Raw genomic sequence first — 16,212 nt, 5'->3', positions numbered from 1 at the left:
TAGGTGTGATAAAATGCCATAATGATACATCTGACAATATGCACCGCTCTAGGATATAGTTATGTGATGGGTCTCAGATTAAAACCCTATCTAGTTTGGGTTGCAACACTGACTTATGCCAAAACCCAAATAGGGAAGGTCCGAATGAGCACCAAGCTATGATTCTTTTTGTCGAAGGAACCTCTAAGCCACCTGAACGACCAATTCATTTGGATGACAATAAATGTGGGACGTGCGAGTCCCATGATATCATTCACCTAGCCAATGGTACCCAAGGAAGAATAGGCCATATCGAGGTTATATCAGTAGAAAAGCTTGGGCTAGTGGATTTACAAAAGCCCCAAAATCAAGCCTTAAGCTGCGTGGCATGAGTAGCATGGGTCTAGCCATCCTATTGTATGCTAACCTTGGTATCCTGGTTAGTTTGATATGATGTGATGTATATGCCAAGGAGACCATGTATTGCATGGATTAGAATGACCTATCTATTTTAGGCTAGGAAGGCTGGTTGCTTTGGATATTATAATCACACTACGTTAGGCCAAGAGGGCCAGTTAGGTTGTTATGAAATGTTGGATCTCTTTAGGCCAAGAGGGCCCTATGTCTGTTTGGTGCAGGTATGTTTAATGGTTTTCTGTTTTAGTGATTGCATCATACAGGTTTCCGAAGTCACTGGAGGGAGCCTTTGCTGCAGAGGAGCTTCTTGTGGCCATTCTAGGTGGTTTCATTCCCTTCTTGAGTCTTTTTTCTTAAGCCATTAATGATACATATGTATGTAAGGGGTTACTTTCTTTTCATTTGGGACCGACAATCAAGGCATGAAGTCCTAGGTTTAGGTTAGAATGTTTAAGGGAGGTTTGAGTAGTCATTGCCTCTTGCAAAGACATTATCAAGCACTATAAGACCTGTTTTAGAAGGCAATCCTAGTGACCTTGTTCTGCTGACTTACTAGGCGGCCGTTCTAGGAGGTCCTATTAGTGTGAGGCAATTAATAAAGCCTGCCAGAAAAAATGATAATGCAAAGAAGAAAAATCCTGAATAGCCGAATAATAAAATATACAGAGGTGTGTAAAAAGGGGTTCTAACCCCTATAAAAATAGAAAAGGAAAGAAAGAAAAATCCTTGAGTAGTTGTTCATCGGTCGATGCCCTGTTCTCCTTGGGTCACTATGCTCAGCTCCCTCCTTTTTACACGCCCGAGTATGGAAAATAAAGGCCTAAAAGGAAAATGTGCTAAAAGCAAATATTTCTTAATCAAGCTATAGGAGTCCTTGCCTAGGAGGAGCTCCTAGTTGAGTTATCCTGAGTTTAGGTAGGTAGTTCAAACCACCACTTAGGATGACCTCTTTGATAGTTCTTTTTAGCTTGGCTTTGTTGGAGTAGTTAGTTAGTGACTAGCTTTAGGCTTTTCTGTTAGATTATGTTAGGCCTACTCCTCGTGGATTTCATGCCTTGCTTTTGGTAGGGGGTAGGATGGCAGTTGTGATGTGTTTTGTTGAGTATCTTTTATCAACTTGATGCTCTTTGTGGTTGTGTTCATGTGCAGATTTGTTCGTGGGGTTCGGTGGGCTGAGTCGCCCTATCCCATGGTTGCCAATGAGAGCTGCATTTTAGGAGACGACTTTAAGCCAATCTAGAAGTGATTTGAGCTCTTTTTAAAGTAGAAACATGGCCAGGATGAGTCAACGAGCCAATTTTCATAAAAAATCAAACAGATGCGAATGGCCAAACTAGAGTTTTCCTAGATGCATTTCGACATTAGGAATCCAACGCAAGTCTTGGTTCATCAATCAGAGGTCGTTTGAGCCTCCATTTAATCCCTGCAAGGTTTGGTGTTATAAAGCAGCTACCGGATCGGGAAGCCATAAAGCACGTGGGAAAGACCAAGTTGATGGAGTTCGAGGCCACAAAGCCGCATGTCCAGTCGGATTGTAAATTGGAGTTCGTTTGGGCCTTCAAAATTGAGTAATCCACTTGCGTGATAGTGTGAACACAGAAAGATGAACCGGTTATTTTAATGTTTTAAACCTTAGGCTTAATAAAAGCCTTGAAACTAATGCAAAAACTGTCGAATAGAGGGAAGCATCAATGCGCCTCCTCATTTTTGCTTGATGCCTCTCCGATTCAAGCCCGTTTTTGGAGTGAGAGAGGGAGATTCTCGTTCAGGGCAGGGAGAGGAACAAGGTGGTTGCAAGCTTGCCTGTTTGAATGGAGGATTTAAAAATCTCATTTTTAGTCTTTCTCTATCCTCCCTCTCTCTCCCCTTAAGGGGCAATTCATGCACATGAAAGAAGAATGACTGGTTGAAGGATGCTTGCCCTGGATTGCTCCAAGATCAAGAGGAGGCTGAGGGGAGATGATCAACATTGAAGGTTTGCTACTGGTCGGTCCATTGGCAACCTAGAAAAATTAATTACAAAACCCCAACACGCAAATAAGCGGTGTGCCTCATTTTTACAAAGGAAATTTGCTTCTTGTTGATGTTTGATGGTTGAAATTGAATTCATATGGAACAAAAATTTGTTTGGATCTTTTTTTCATTATGATTGAGGGCTATGAATAAAAAATTTGTAGAACCGTAATGATAAATAGTCGCAATAATTAAATTATGGCCCGAAAAGTGCATTTTTAGCGTAAAAATGAAGGTTTTATTGGTTTTGGGTGGGAAAAAGAGATGCACATGGGATGAAATTCTGAGACAAAACATCTTTCAGTTTTCATAATCAATTTGTAGTCATAAATAAAAAAATAACCTATTTTTATGCACAAATAAATAGAGAAAAATAGCTTTTAAAAAATAGGATTTTCGTGTTATAAAAATCTAAAAAATTATGATTCATGGTTGTGGTTGTATAAAAAAGCCGAGGCATGAGGTTAGGCTTTGTTTATGTGTCATAGTTTATGTTTTTTCCATTTTATACAAAAAATACATATAAAATACTACCCCACGCCTATGCAACGCAGCATAACCTAAATGTTAGAGGAAAAGGGTGAGGTTAAGAGATTAAGAGGGCTGAGAGAGCTTAAATCTTTGAAATATTTGATTGTGTATTTTATTAAAATTATGATAATTTAGTTTAAGGGGCTAGTAGCACGAGAAATCGGTGCTAGTCTCCATACATCGAAGCATACGTTTAGTGAAAAGCATGAAAGAGTTGTTTTGTCCACATCACAAAATGCCGATTTGATAAATATTTTTTGTGCACTAGGATTATATGCACTATGCATGATGCATGACATGGTATCAGTCTTGGATTGCATAGCAATTCTCTTCCTAGGACATGACTTATACGTTGAGTGGAAAGGAGCCTTTACTGTAGGTCAATTGTATGCTTTCTTTGAGACTGTTTCGTAAGGGTCTATATATTCCTGGATCATGAAAAACAAGAAAAGAGTGGAGTTTGTGCATTATGTCTTATAGGTTGGAGCGATGCATCTTGGGACCAATCCTTGAGGTGTAGGAGAGTCGCAATGGAGCCACGACAATCAGTCGAGGGGAGCTTCCTGATGTTTGTGTGACGAGGCACTATGCCTATTTGTTATGGGATCTCCCTCTAAGGAGAAGGGAAGGTAAACGTTGGACTACATATCACCTACAAATGCATAATTAAGTCTATTTAGTGTACATCAATGTATTACATATGCTCCTGGCCCGCGAGGCCATGTGGTGGGGTTGTTTGTTTTGCGCACGAGGTCTGTGGCTAGTGCCATAGCCGGTGCGGGCCTATTTTAGGTCCCATCAGAACCTTCCCTCTCTCTCTCTCTCTCTCTCTCTCGCTCTCTCTTCCTCTTCTTCTTTTTCTTCTTGTTATGGGATCTCCCTCTAAGGAGAAGGGAAGGTAAACGTTGGACTACATATCAGCTACAAACGCATAATTAAGTCTATTTAGTGTACATCGGTGTATTACAAATGCTCCTGGTCCGCGAGGCCATGTGGTGGGGTTGTCTTTTTTGCGCATGAGGTTCGCAGCTAGTGCCATAGCCAGTGCCGGCCTATTTTAGGTCCCATCAGAACCTTCCCTCTCTCTCTCTCTCTCTCCCTCTTCTTCTTTTTCTTCTCTTCTTCTCCTCCTCTTTCTCTCCCTCTCTCTTCTTCTCCCTCTCCCTCTCCCTCTTCTTCTTCTTCCCTTCTTCTTCTCTTCTCCTTCTCCTCTTTCTCTTCCTCTTCCCTCTCTCTCTCTCTCTCTCACTTTTCTTCTTCTTCTTCCCTTCTTCTCTTCTCTTCTCCTCCTCCTCTTTCTCTCCCTATCTCTTCTTCTCCCTCTCTCTCCCCCTCTTCTTCTTCTTCCCTTCTTCTTCTCTTCTCCTTCTCCTCTTCTTCTTCTCCTCTCTCTCTCCCTCTCTCCTCTTCTTCCTCTTCTCTTCCTCTTCTCCTCTCTCTCTCTCCCTATCCCCTCTTCTCCCTCTTCTCTCAGCGGTAGCGACTAGGAAGGGGACCTTGAATCGCCATGGGGACTTCTGTAAAAAGTGCTTTTAGGGCATCAAAGGAGGCTTCTGTTGCGAGCTCATTCTCAGCTTTGATTTTTACCTTCTCTCTTCTCACATACCTTTGGACTCGTTCTAACACTTGCCTCTTGATTGCGTCATTCATCAGGGGCTTGGCTCCAACCAATTGTTCAGTACTCAACAGAATATAATTAGAGAGGGACTTCAGTCTCTGGGGGATTCTCTGGCTAACATCTCTTCTACTTCCTTCTTTTCAACATCTCTGAATTTGGCTTTCAAGAGTGCAGAAATCTACTTTTCTTCCAATTAGTTTGTTGATTTCAAATTTTATTGACCTTTTCTACACTCACAAGTTGTTCCATCCTACTAGTGTGTGCCTTTCCTTTATTGTTTTCCTTATGTGCTTGGTTTGATTTACCTTACCCTTACCCCCTTCCCCTTGGAATTGAGAAGAATCCTTCTTAGGATTGAAGGCTAGAGTGTAAAGGATGCGCTGCGCCTGGGTATAGTGCTTTACTTCTGCATGAGCCAAGCATAGAAGTTTGGATTATGTTCCATGTGAGCATACTATTTTATGTCGAAAGGTCAGCTTTGCCGAGTTGGGTGATGTAAGTAAGGAAATCGAGCAAGAAGTCACCAGCGTCCATGCAACTAGCAATGTGTAGCTCCTCCTCGGTAAGGATGCAATCTAAGTAGGGGTGTCCCTGAATATGTTCTTCTAGGGGTTGGTCACGAATGGTTGTTAATACCCTATAAGAGGTTGGAGAAACATAAGTTAGGTCATATTCCGATGTTTTAATTGCATGTCATTGCTCAGCATTTGACATGACCTGACAAGCTTGTAAAAGATACAGGATCTAGGACATGGCAGTGAGTTATGGTGGATGGAAGGAGAAGTGTGGACTCATGATGGAGAAGACAAAGACATTGTTTATTACACAAGTGAATTAGGTTCCAAGATTGAGACTTGGACTCATAAACACAATCTTGTGTATGTGGACAATGACACTGACACTTCACTGAAAAGAAAAGAGTACTATCATTGCATTAAGAAAAGGAAGCAAGTACAATGCTTTATAGGAAAGTAGGAAACTGCAGTAGGCACCACTATGCATATGGGATAGGTAAGCTTGCATGTCCTTGGCCCTGAAGCTCCATACAAAGAGGCTGTCAATGAGTGTGATTTTACTGAATCTCAACACCCCTCCTTAATCATAACTAGAAAGGCACAAAGTGTGTAGAGGCTGTAATGAGAACCACCTGCAGAAAAGGCTAAGTGTGGGCACCAAAACATGATGGACATCCAGAGGCTGTAACAGGGGCCTCACAAAGTGTACAGGGACTGTAATGCCAAGTTACATAAGGAGTTTACAAAGCTTATGGCAGGAAGCATTAGGGCAAGGAAATACAAGGCTTTTAAAATAGTCTATCAAAGTAATGAGAGTAGAAGGACTGATGAGTCTTGTCCTTCCGATCCTGATGGTCTTCATCTTCATCTTCTTCTTCATCTTTTGGTCCATGGTCTTCTTCTTCTTTCACAACTGCAAGATAGGCCTTTTGGGACCTCTTTCTAGCATGACAGAATTTCTCAGTGTGTCCGGTCCTTTTGCAGAAGTCACAGAAGAGCGGTTCCTTTTTACCTTTGTATCTGTTGTTTACATATAACATTTGTTCATCCTTTGAAGTGCTAGTCTCTTCTTTGCTTTTAAGTTTCTTTTCTTCCTCTAGCAGAGAGGCTTTAATGTCAACAAGTTGAGGGTTAGGCATATTGATTAGAGTGGTTGATACATTATCATAAGCAGGAGGCAAACTTTTTAACAAGACACCAATACAAACATCTTCATCCATTTTTAGCTTTATTCCTGCAAGTTGAGTAAGTAGGCTTTCCATGTAGTTCAAATGGGATGCCAGGGATGTATAAGGCTTCATATCAAGTTGAAAAAATTCAATTAATAGACCATACTTAGACGACTTTGACTGTGCACCAAATAAGGTATCCAATTTATCCCAAGTGTCATGGGACGTGTCACAGGCATCCACATGATGGATGTAGCTATCATCCAATTCCAGTTTGATGATGGCTTGTGCCTTGTCATCATTCTTCTACCAAGTAACTGGAAGGTCCGCATCTTGAGGTTTCTTCTCTTTGCCAAATCAACTCCAGATTTTGAGATTTTATCAGTGGAAGAGCAGATTACAATGTGTCAAGAGACACAGGTAATGACAGTGTGAAAACACACTATGTCTGTGTTGATGTTGAGCTTGATTCTTCTTCTTCGGTTGTTCTTCAATCTTCTCTGGTCCTTCCCCTCCTTGATTTGGTGCTGGGACAGTGGATTAGAGTGAGCTTTAGCTTGGTAAAGTGTCAAGAGTAAGAAAATGAGAGAAAAAAAGAGCTTGGGAGATTTTGGCTATGGTGGAATTAGGGTTTCTGAGACAGGGGCCTGGTTTTTTTCAGATTGCAGGACTTGTAGTTGATCATTTTCAAAAATCTTTACATGTCTAGGAAGCTTATGTCAAGGGCTATCGAAGCCCCATGGAAATCGTCCAGATTGCAGGCAGCACGACGTACATAGAGAGCTTGAATAGGGACGGCACAGATAAAGACAACGATGATGAATTTACGCAATGCTGGAGCTGTAGGTCACCAATATTGGTGTTTGAAGTGACAGGAGGCAGTGCCCTGAGCCAAGGAACATTTTTCCAGAAGAAATCATGTTGAAATATTTCCTGTGGAGGGAGATCAAGAAGCTCCAAGTGAGCTGGGTCCTGTTGGCTATGGAGGACACCCAAAGCAGAAGTTGAGAAGATTGACAATGCTGAACTCCAGGGTGTACAATGCTTAGTTGTGAGGTGCTAGGGAGGAGGATTTGTGTTGGGGAAGATTTCCCCAGAAGGAATCGTGAAGAGATATGGTCTCTATGAGGAGATATAAGTGCTCAAAGCAGGGTATGTGCTGTGTAGCTATGGCTGCCAAGCAGGGCAGTGAGAAGAAAGAGTAGGAGATGAGGTCCTAGACTTGGCCTGAGCTAGACTGGGCTCAAGTTGAGCTAGATGAAAGTGAAATGGAGCTGAAGGAGTAGTGCCATGCCTGTCTGTGCTCTAATACCATGTAAAAGATACGGGATCTAGGACATGGCAGTGAGTTATGGTGGATGGAAGGAGAAGTGTGGACTCATGATGGAGAATACAAATACACTGTTTATTACACAAGTGAATTAGGTTCCAAGATTGAGACTTGGACTCATAAACACAATCTTGTGTATGTGGACAATGGCACTGACACTTCACTGAAAAGAAAAGAGTACTATCATTGCATTAAGAAAAGGAAGCAAGCACAATGCTTTATAGGAAAGTAGGAATCTACAGTAGGCACCACTGTGCATATAGGATAGGTAAGCCTGCATGTCCTTGGCCCTGAAGCTCCATACAAAGAGGCTATCAATGAGTGTGATTGCTGAATCTCAACAAAGCTCCCATTGGAGACGAAGAGTGTACCATTTTTTCAAGAAAGGGGAGTTGTTGGCTGCAAGCTCTTTCAAGTCTTCTATCTATTGATCATTGGCACAAGCTGTGCCCTTGTCATACGTAGTGATGAGGCATTGTTGCTGCACTTGTTCACAGGAAACCTCCGTGGCAATCAGGTCCACAACTGCTTCAGAAACTTTGACAAACATGAATTCCGATTCTTCCCAAGAACAAAGGAGTGTCCGTATTTTCATTCACGTAGGTTAACAATGCACTTGTTCACAGGAAACCTCGGTGGCAATCAGGTCCATAGCTGCTTCAGAAGCTTTGAAAAACATGAATTCCGATTCTTCCTAAGAACAAAGGAGTGTCCGTATTTTCATTCACATAGGTTTGTCCAAGAGTCCCAAGTCTAAGCGGTCATAGCTTTTAACAAGCGACATGAAAGTCATGTCCAAGCATCTAAGGCAAGCAAACTAGTCATCCCCTGTATTTTTAGCTAAGTCTGTGCCCATGGTTAGAATTGATTGCCACTCATAAGTGGGTCTAAGGCCAATAGGTAGTTGGGGTTTGACAGAACTAGAGAACTTAGCAGCTAATGGTCGCAGCTTGATTTGCTCCTTAGGTTATAGCTTGGCTTCATGTTCGATGAGTTTGATTGTGGTTGCGATTGTCATGCTACTAGAAGCTTTTGGGGTTTGAGGGGTACCATTAGCTCTAGATTTGAGCATTTTGTTAGTAGTAGGCTACAATCTTGGGCAATAGATTTTTGGTTTAGGCATTGCTGAGCTAGGTTTTGGCGGTTCTATGGACTGGTGGACTAATTCTCTTGTGCCTTGAGTGTCTCTAGCTCATTGTTTCTTGTGGCACTTGAGGGTGGCGTTTGAGTAGGACTTTTGGTTGTTTTGACTTTAGGTAGTCAAATCCAGGGGTTACCCTCATAGTAGCCTTGCACTTGCAATAAGGTTTTGGGGACCCATTGCACCTGACCATATGTTGATGTTTATAGTTTTGTCTTGGCCTCCTAGGTTTCGAGTATGGGCCCTTAGCTCTGCAAGGGTGTGGGTGTTTGCTTTGAGGTGACAGTCCTTGATGTTTAGGTACCCATTTGAACTAGAGTTTCTTGGCTTTAGTGTTGGGTTCAACAGGTCGGCATTGAGGTTTGGTGGGTTGTGATGAGTCACGACCCCCCTCCTTAGACGTGATGGTGGGGTTCTCTACCGGTGGCTTTGTGGACTTGGAAGGAGTCACACTGCCCTTACTGAAAGATGTAACTATTTGAACACTGCCTAAAGCAAGGTGGATACGTTGCGACTCATAGTCAATAGTATAACAAGCTCACTTCTTAAATATTCGTCCTAACAACAATTCTGTGCTTACATATTTAGTGTTGGGCAACACATAGAAGATCATCGACATGCTTTGAGACTCCATAGAAACTACAACCTTGCACTTTCCTAAAAGTGTGTAGGGTCGGCCTCCATAAGGACTAAGATTAGCATTAGTGGGCTCTGCAACTATAGTTTGACAATTTGGGTCCAATGGTCATGGGTTAAGACATTAAAATTAGCTCCCTCATCGATCAATGCATTGATGGTGCATGTGTGCTTGGCAGTGACCATTATGCTTAGGTAAGCTGGTTCTACAGCTTCCTCATCCTCATCGTCCATCTCAGTGATAATGGCTACTCGTACTTGGACAGAGGGTGCCAGCATTGGAGCCTCATGCAATGGGTGCGTGGGAGGAAAGTACTTCTTTATGTGGCTGCCATTGAAGAAGCCTATGCCCTCACCTTCTAGGGTTTCAAGAAACTTTAGTTTTTGCTTATGTCCTTTGACTAAGAATAGTAGTACTAAGTCACCCTGTTTGAAGTTGCACTGCTTGACATGCTTGTCAAACCAACGTTTGCATCTTTTCTTCTTGCATATTAGTGCATGGGTGGCTAGAAACCGGGTTTCTGATAAGCGTTCAAGCTCAATTAAGCGTTCCATCTATGCCTCATTCCCGTCCCATCTCTCTTGAGGAGGGCTAGGTATGAAGAACTCCAAGGGTATAATTTCCTCTGTACCATAGGTCAAGCTAAAGGGGGTCTGTCCTATAGTCGTGCGGTAGGCCCATAAGGCCACCATCAACTTGTTATTCTAGTCACTGGGTGAAGAAGAAATGACCTTGGTCAGAACATTTACCAAGATTTTATTTGTGGATTTGACTTGGCCATTTTCCTGAGGGTAATAAGGCAAAGATTTCCAATGGATGGTTAGGAAGGAGGACAGGAGGTGAGCTATCACTTTGTTGATAAAGTGTGTTCCCTAGTCTCGCTGACTAGTTTGATGGGACAGTTGAATCGTGAGATCACTTGTTCCCATAGGAACTTGGCAGTGGTCCTAGTGCCATTTTTTCTTATAGTGTGTGCCGGCCCATTTCATTAGATAGTCAGTGGCAACAATGATGTATTTGTCTTGTGAATAATGTGCCGCAAGACTAATGGGTCGATGAAGTCAATCCGCCATTTCTCAAAGGGTTATCATGTAATAATTGGGATTAGCTCCATGTGATCTTTACAAATAGGGACTTTAGTTCATTGGCACTCATCACAACGCTTCACAAATCGTGCTGCATCTCGGAAGAGAGTAGGCCACCACAGTTGGGATTGCAACACTTTGCGAGCTGTCACGTCTTTGTTGAAATGTCGTCCTATGATTCCATTGTGTGCCTCTGTGAGTACCTCATGCACCTCATGCTCACACATGCATCTGCACAGTAACCCATCTTGTCTCAACCTGTAAAGTTGGCATGCTATCAATTGATAGGGTTGGATCTTCAGGATGAGCTGTCGAAGTCAGGCCTTTTCTATCGGTCGTTTTAGTAGTCTGTGCTCAAGTACTTGAACTATGTCATCTGCCCAATATGGCATCATGTCGGCTCTAAAAAAATCATTTTTGCTAGATAAACGGAATAGCTACGCATCTGGCAGTTCATCCACAATTCCTTGTCCAGCAGCTTCTCCCATGGGGATACGAGACAGGTGGTCAGCCATGCAATGATGCTTCCCTTTATGCAGCACCACGGAGAAGTCAAACTCGAAAAGAAGAAGTAGCCATCTAGTGATGTGTCCTGTAGCACATGGTTTGTTAACAACATACAACAAGGCTTGATGGTCAACAAAGAAGGTAAAAGGCGTAGTCAAAAGATAATGCCGAAATTTCTTTACAGCAAACACCATGCCCCAGCCCTCTCTCTCAGTTGTTGAGTAATTTATTTTGGTCTTAGTGAGTTGTCTACTAGCAAAGCTCACCGGGTAATCCAAGTTGTGTTCACCATGTTGGCACAACACGGCTCCTACAATGAATTTCAAAGCGTCGATGTGCACATGAAACGTGAGTGTCCAATCTGGGGCTCATAGAATTGGTGACGTGGTCAAAGCCTTTTTTAGTTCCTCATACGCGCATTGGCACTCCTCGATCCATTTGAATATGATCAACAGCTTGTATAGAGGTCTACCATGTTGGCACAACACGGCTCCTACAGTAAATTTCAAAGCGTCGATGTGCACATGAAACGTGAGTGTCCAATCTGGGGCTCATAGAATTGGTGACATGGTCAAAGCCTTTTTTAGTTCCTCATATGCGCATTGGCACTCCTCGATCCATTTGAATATGATCAATAGCTTGTATAGAGGTCTAGCAATCAATGCATAGTTCAACATGAACCGTTGATAATACTACGTATGTCCTAAGATGCACTGAGCACCTTTGTAATTAGTTGGAGGTGGAAGGTCGACAATGATCTTGATCTATGAGAAATCTGTGGCAATGTCATTTTTCGATACCATGTGTCCTAGGATGTATCCATGCTTCACCCAAAACTGGCACTTCAAGGGATTCAATGAGAAGCAATACAGTTGGCACCATCTAAGTGTTCCCTCCAAGTAGAGTGCACACACAAGTCATCCACAAAGACCTCTAGCTCCTTCCTAAGCACGTCCTTGAATATAGTGCACATCAGTCTCGTTGAAAGGTAACTGACACGTTAGTCAACCCAAAAGGCATGATTATGTAGGCAAAGATACCCCATTGAGTGGAAAACGCGGTCTTATGCCTATTGCTAGGATGCACTTGCACCTGGTTGTATCCAAAGAAGCCATCTAGGAAATTGTAGGCCTCTTTGCCAGCTACTCTCTCGAGCATGTGCTCGGTGCATGGCAATGGATAGTTATCTTTCTTTGTTGCTGCTTCACCTTCTTGTAATTGACACACACTCTAATCTTTCCATTCTTCTTTAACACAATGACTATGGGTGAAACCTAGTCCATGTGTTCAATTTTGTAGATTAATCCTACTCTCATTAGTTTGTCAATTTCTTCCTTAACAACATGGGTGTGCTTTGGATTCATGGGATACGGTCGATGCTTTGATAGGTGTTGCGTTAGGTGTCATGGGTATATTGCGAGTCACCACACTTGGGTCTACCCTTTTGAGCTCCTCTAGGGACCAAGCAAATATGTCTATATACTCTTGCAAGAGAGTAACGAGACTTGCTTCATCTTGCTTAGTTGCCATCTAGCAATTAAGGAGAAGCAAGGGGCAACTTGAAAAATCAAGGAAAAAAGCACAAACGTGAATAGTTCTTTTTGTGGAAAGAAGAGAAGAGAAGAGGGTTGAAGAGAGAGAGAGAGAGAGAGAGAGAGAGAGAGAGAGAGAGAGAGAGAGAGAGAGAGAGAGAGAGAGAGAGAGAGAGAGAGAGAGAGAGAGAGAGAGAGAGAGAGAGAGAGAGAGAGAGAGAGAGAGAGAGAGAGAGAGAGAGAGAGAGAGAGAGAGAGAGAGAGAGAGAGAGAGAGAGAGAGAGAAGAAGAAGAAGAAGAAGAAGAAGAAGAAGAAGAATCTTGCAGGTTGAAGAAGAGAGAAATCTAAAGCTCAGAAGAAGAAGAACAAATTGTCAGAAGAAAGAGACTATGAAGCTGAAGTTATTAGAGCTGAGAAGTAGGATGGCAGGGTTGCTCAAGTCAATGGGTTGATGCGAGTTCTCAGTTTCTAGATGATGGTAATAAGAGTCCTCTTTTTGTCTTTTTCTCTTCTATTTCTTTGTGGGGTAGAGAGTTCGCAGATCAGTTTTGATGTATGAATATGAGTGAAAGACAATAGAGGGTTGTTCTTCATCATGTTGAGAGTGATGTGTGTTAGTTGTTTACGTGAGGCTTCCTGTTAGCAGAGAAGAATGGAAGTAAAGGATCTCTACATCTAAAATTGGGTATATGGCCAAGAATATGTGTTATGGGCAGATGTTGAATGCATGAGTTTAAGTTAGAGGAAATCTAAAAGGATTTGCAACCAAGAAAATAATGGATTAGAGTTCATAAGGTTTGAAGCTCCCGCAAATCTTCATCAATGCAAGTTATGCTAAGATTGTTGAGATATCGAGCTCCACTCGTGATACGCCAGGGTGACCGTTGTGTATTTATGTCACCGACTTGTCAGTTGCAGATGCGGTTGGTACACTGCCCATGAATAATAGCTACATGATAGCTATCCTTATCTACTCTAGTTCGTGGCTCAGTTAGTATGCCACCTTAGTTAGTTGAGTTTGGTTTGAGACCCATATATAGGGTTCTTCTATTTCTTTGTATGAGAGTTCTTTTGGCTTACACAACTAAGAAGAGGAAAACTGTTTTCAGTCTCCACCTCTGTGTGTATTCCCCCATTGTGCAAGCAAGAAAGCTACAAGTGAGACTCCTTCCTTCTCTCCCACAATCTTGATATGGTATCAGAGCCTTGTTCGTGGTAAGGAGCTCAAGAAAGCAAGCCAAGCTTGCGGTGTTCTGGTAAGAGGAGCGGTGTTGCTTTCATTTTCTATTTTGGGAGCAGATCTCTGCAGGTAGCACAGCCAGAAATTGCAAGAGTGCATTGTCTCAGGTTGAGACGCCCTTCGCGGTGAAGCAAGAGGGTAGTATATGCGACCCTGTTTTTTTGATTTGAGGCCATTTCGGGGCCTGTTTTGGAGGCGGAAGTTTTCTGCACGCACTCAAGAAAAGGCCCAGTTTTATGCTGTGCGACCACTGTTCTATAGGTTGGTGAAAAGTTACTGTAGAAATTGCATTGTATACCTGTGCGCAGAGACATTGGGAGTTACAGAATCATCCCTGTTGCTTGTTGATGCAAAATCGTCACTAGGAAGTGACTGTGTGGTCATATACCACTTTTGTCAGTTTTGCATATTAGCCCTTGTGAGGCTGAAGTTGTGTTCTTTGCAGTGACAGAATTTTTTACAGTGTTCTGTAATGGCGTCTGACTCTCTTTCACAGATTGTCACTGAAAAGCTTGACAAGAATAACTTCCAAGCATGGAAGTTTAGAATGACGAATTTCCTTATGGAAAAAGGATATTGGGAATTTGTTGCAGGAAATGAAGAAGAACCAGTTCTTCCTGATGTTCCCAATCAACAGCAAATGTAGGCATTTAAAGCATGGCATGAGAGAGCCAGGAAAGTTATGTACTGGCTGTCTATCAGTATTTCAGACTCTATGATTGTGCATATTCAGGATGCAAGTACGCCAAAGGAGGCATGGGATACTTTGTCAAAAATGTATAGCACAAATATGCAAGCCAGGAAAATGCAGCTCAAGCAAGAGTTGCATAATGTGCAAAGAGAAAATATGAGCATCAATGACTACCACATGAAGGTGAAGAAGATTGCAGATGCACTTGCTTCCATTGGGTCGCCAGTGGAAGATGATGATTTAGTTTCTATGACCTTGAATGGTCTAGGAAAGGATTATGCACAGTTTCGGACATCCATTTCAGTTCGTGAAAGATTTCCTGATTTTGAGGAGTTGATTGCTCTTCTAATTTCTGAGGAGCAGAGAAATGGTGGTGCATCTTCTTCAGGAGGAACTTCGAAAGTAGCTGTCTTCTACTCAAATGCTGGAAGAGGTAGAGGCAGAGGTAGAGGAGGCCGATTTGGAGGCCGTGGTAGAAATCAAAATATGCAACAAACTCAAGAAAACCAGTCCTATGGAGGAGGACGTGGTAACTCTAGAGGCAGGGGGAGCCAAAGAGGTCGTGGTGGATGGCAAAGAGGGCAAAATGCAAACAGCAATGTTGAATGCTACTACTGTGGTAAAATGGGTCATATGGCTAAAGACTGCTATAAAAAGCAGAATGACATCATGAATGGAAAACTGCAACAAGGAAATTATGCATCTTCTAGTAGACAGGGTGATGACAGAAATGAGAATTTGTTTATGGTGCAGCACATGAACAATTCTGTGACAAGTGCAGAAGAAAGCAACGATGTGTGGTATGTTGACTCAGGTGCATCAAACCACATGACAGGTCATGCAGAATGGATGGAGGATGCAAGGAAAATGGAAAAACCAGGATTTGTGGAGACTGGTGATGATACTACACATCCGATTGTGCAGATTGGAAAAATTCCTTTGTCTATGCAAGATGGGAAAAAGAAATACATATCCGATGTATTTCATGTCTCGAATATCACCAAGAATCTGGTTTCTGTTGGTCAAATGGTTGAACAGGGCTTGCAGGTCAGATTTAATCCTCATGGATGCTTTGTTGAGAATATGAAAAATAAAGGTCGCTTGATAGCAAAAGGAAAGAAGAAGGGCAGAATGTTTACGTTGGATGCAGACATGTCTAAATTGAGTGCAGCAATGTTTGCACATGGGACCGGTGTAGTTGCAGATATTGATATCTGGCATAAACGCATTGGTCATGTTAATGTACAGTGACTTAAATCAATGTAGGCCCAAAATATTGTTGCAGGACTGCCTAGATTCAAGGTTGCAGAAATGCATAAGGTATGTGAAGCCTGTCAGTTTGGAAAACAGGCAAGGAAACCATTTCCTAGACATGTTCAAGAGAGTAAGAAGCCATTTGAATTAATCCACTCTGATGTGTGGACTACTAAAGCTGCATCTCTTGGAGGCTGTCATTATTTTGTCAGTTTTATTGATGACTATAGCAGAAAAGTTTAGGTGTATTTTATGAAAAAGAAAAGTGAAGTTTTTGGGCATTTCAAAACTCTTAAAGCTATGGTTGAAAAAGAAACAGGCCTGCAAATAAAATGCCTAAGGTCAGATGGAGGGGGAGAGTACCTCTCAAATGAGTTTGCAAGGTTCCTGCAGGACCATGGCATAAATCAGCAATATTCATGCAGTCATACCCCACAACAAAATGGAGTTGCAGAAAGGAAAAACAGGCATATTGGAGAGGTATCTCGTGCCATGCTCAATGAAAAAGACCTGCCAGATTTTTATTGGGCTGAAGCAGTTGCTACAGCAGTC

This window comes from Lygodium microphyllum, chromosome 7, assembly GCF_053477565.2.
Source record: "Lygodium microphyllum isolate KBCC chromosome 7, Lygodium_microphyllum_v1.1.10, whole genome shotgun sequence".
Taxonomy (NCBI): Eukaryota; Viridiplantae; Streptophyta; class Polypodiopsida; order Schizaeales; family Lygodiaceae; genus Lygodium; species Lygodium microphyllum.
The sequence above is the reverse complement of the archived record's forward strand: the minus strand, read 5'-3'. Positions refer to the sequence as shown.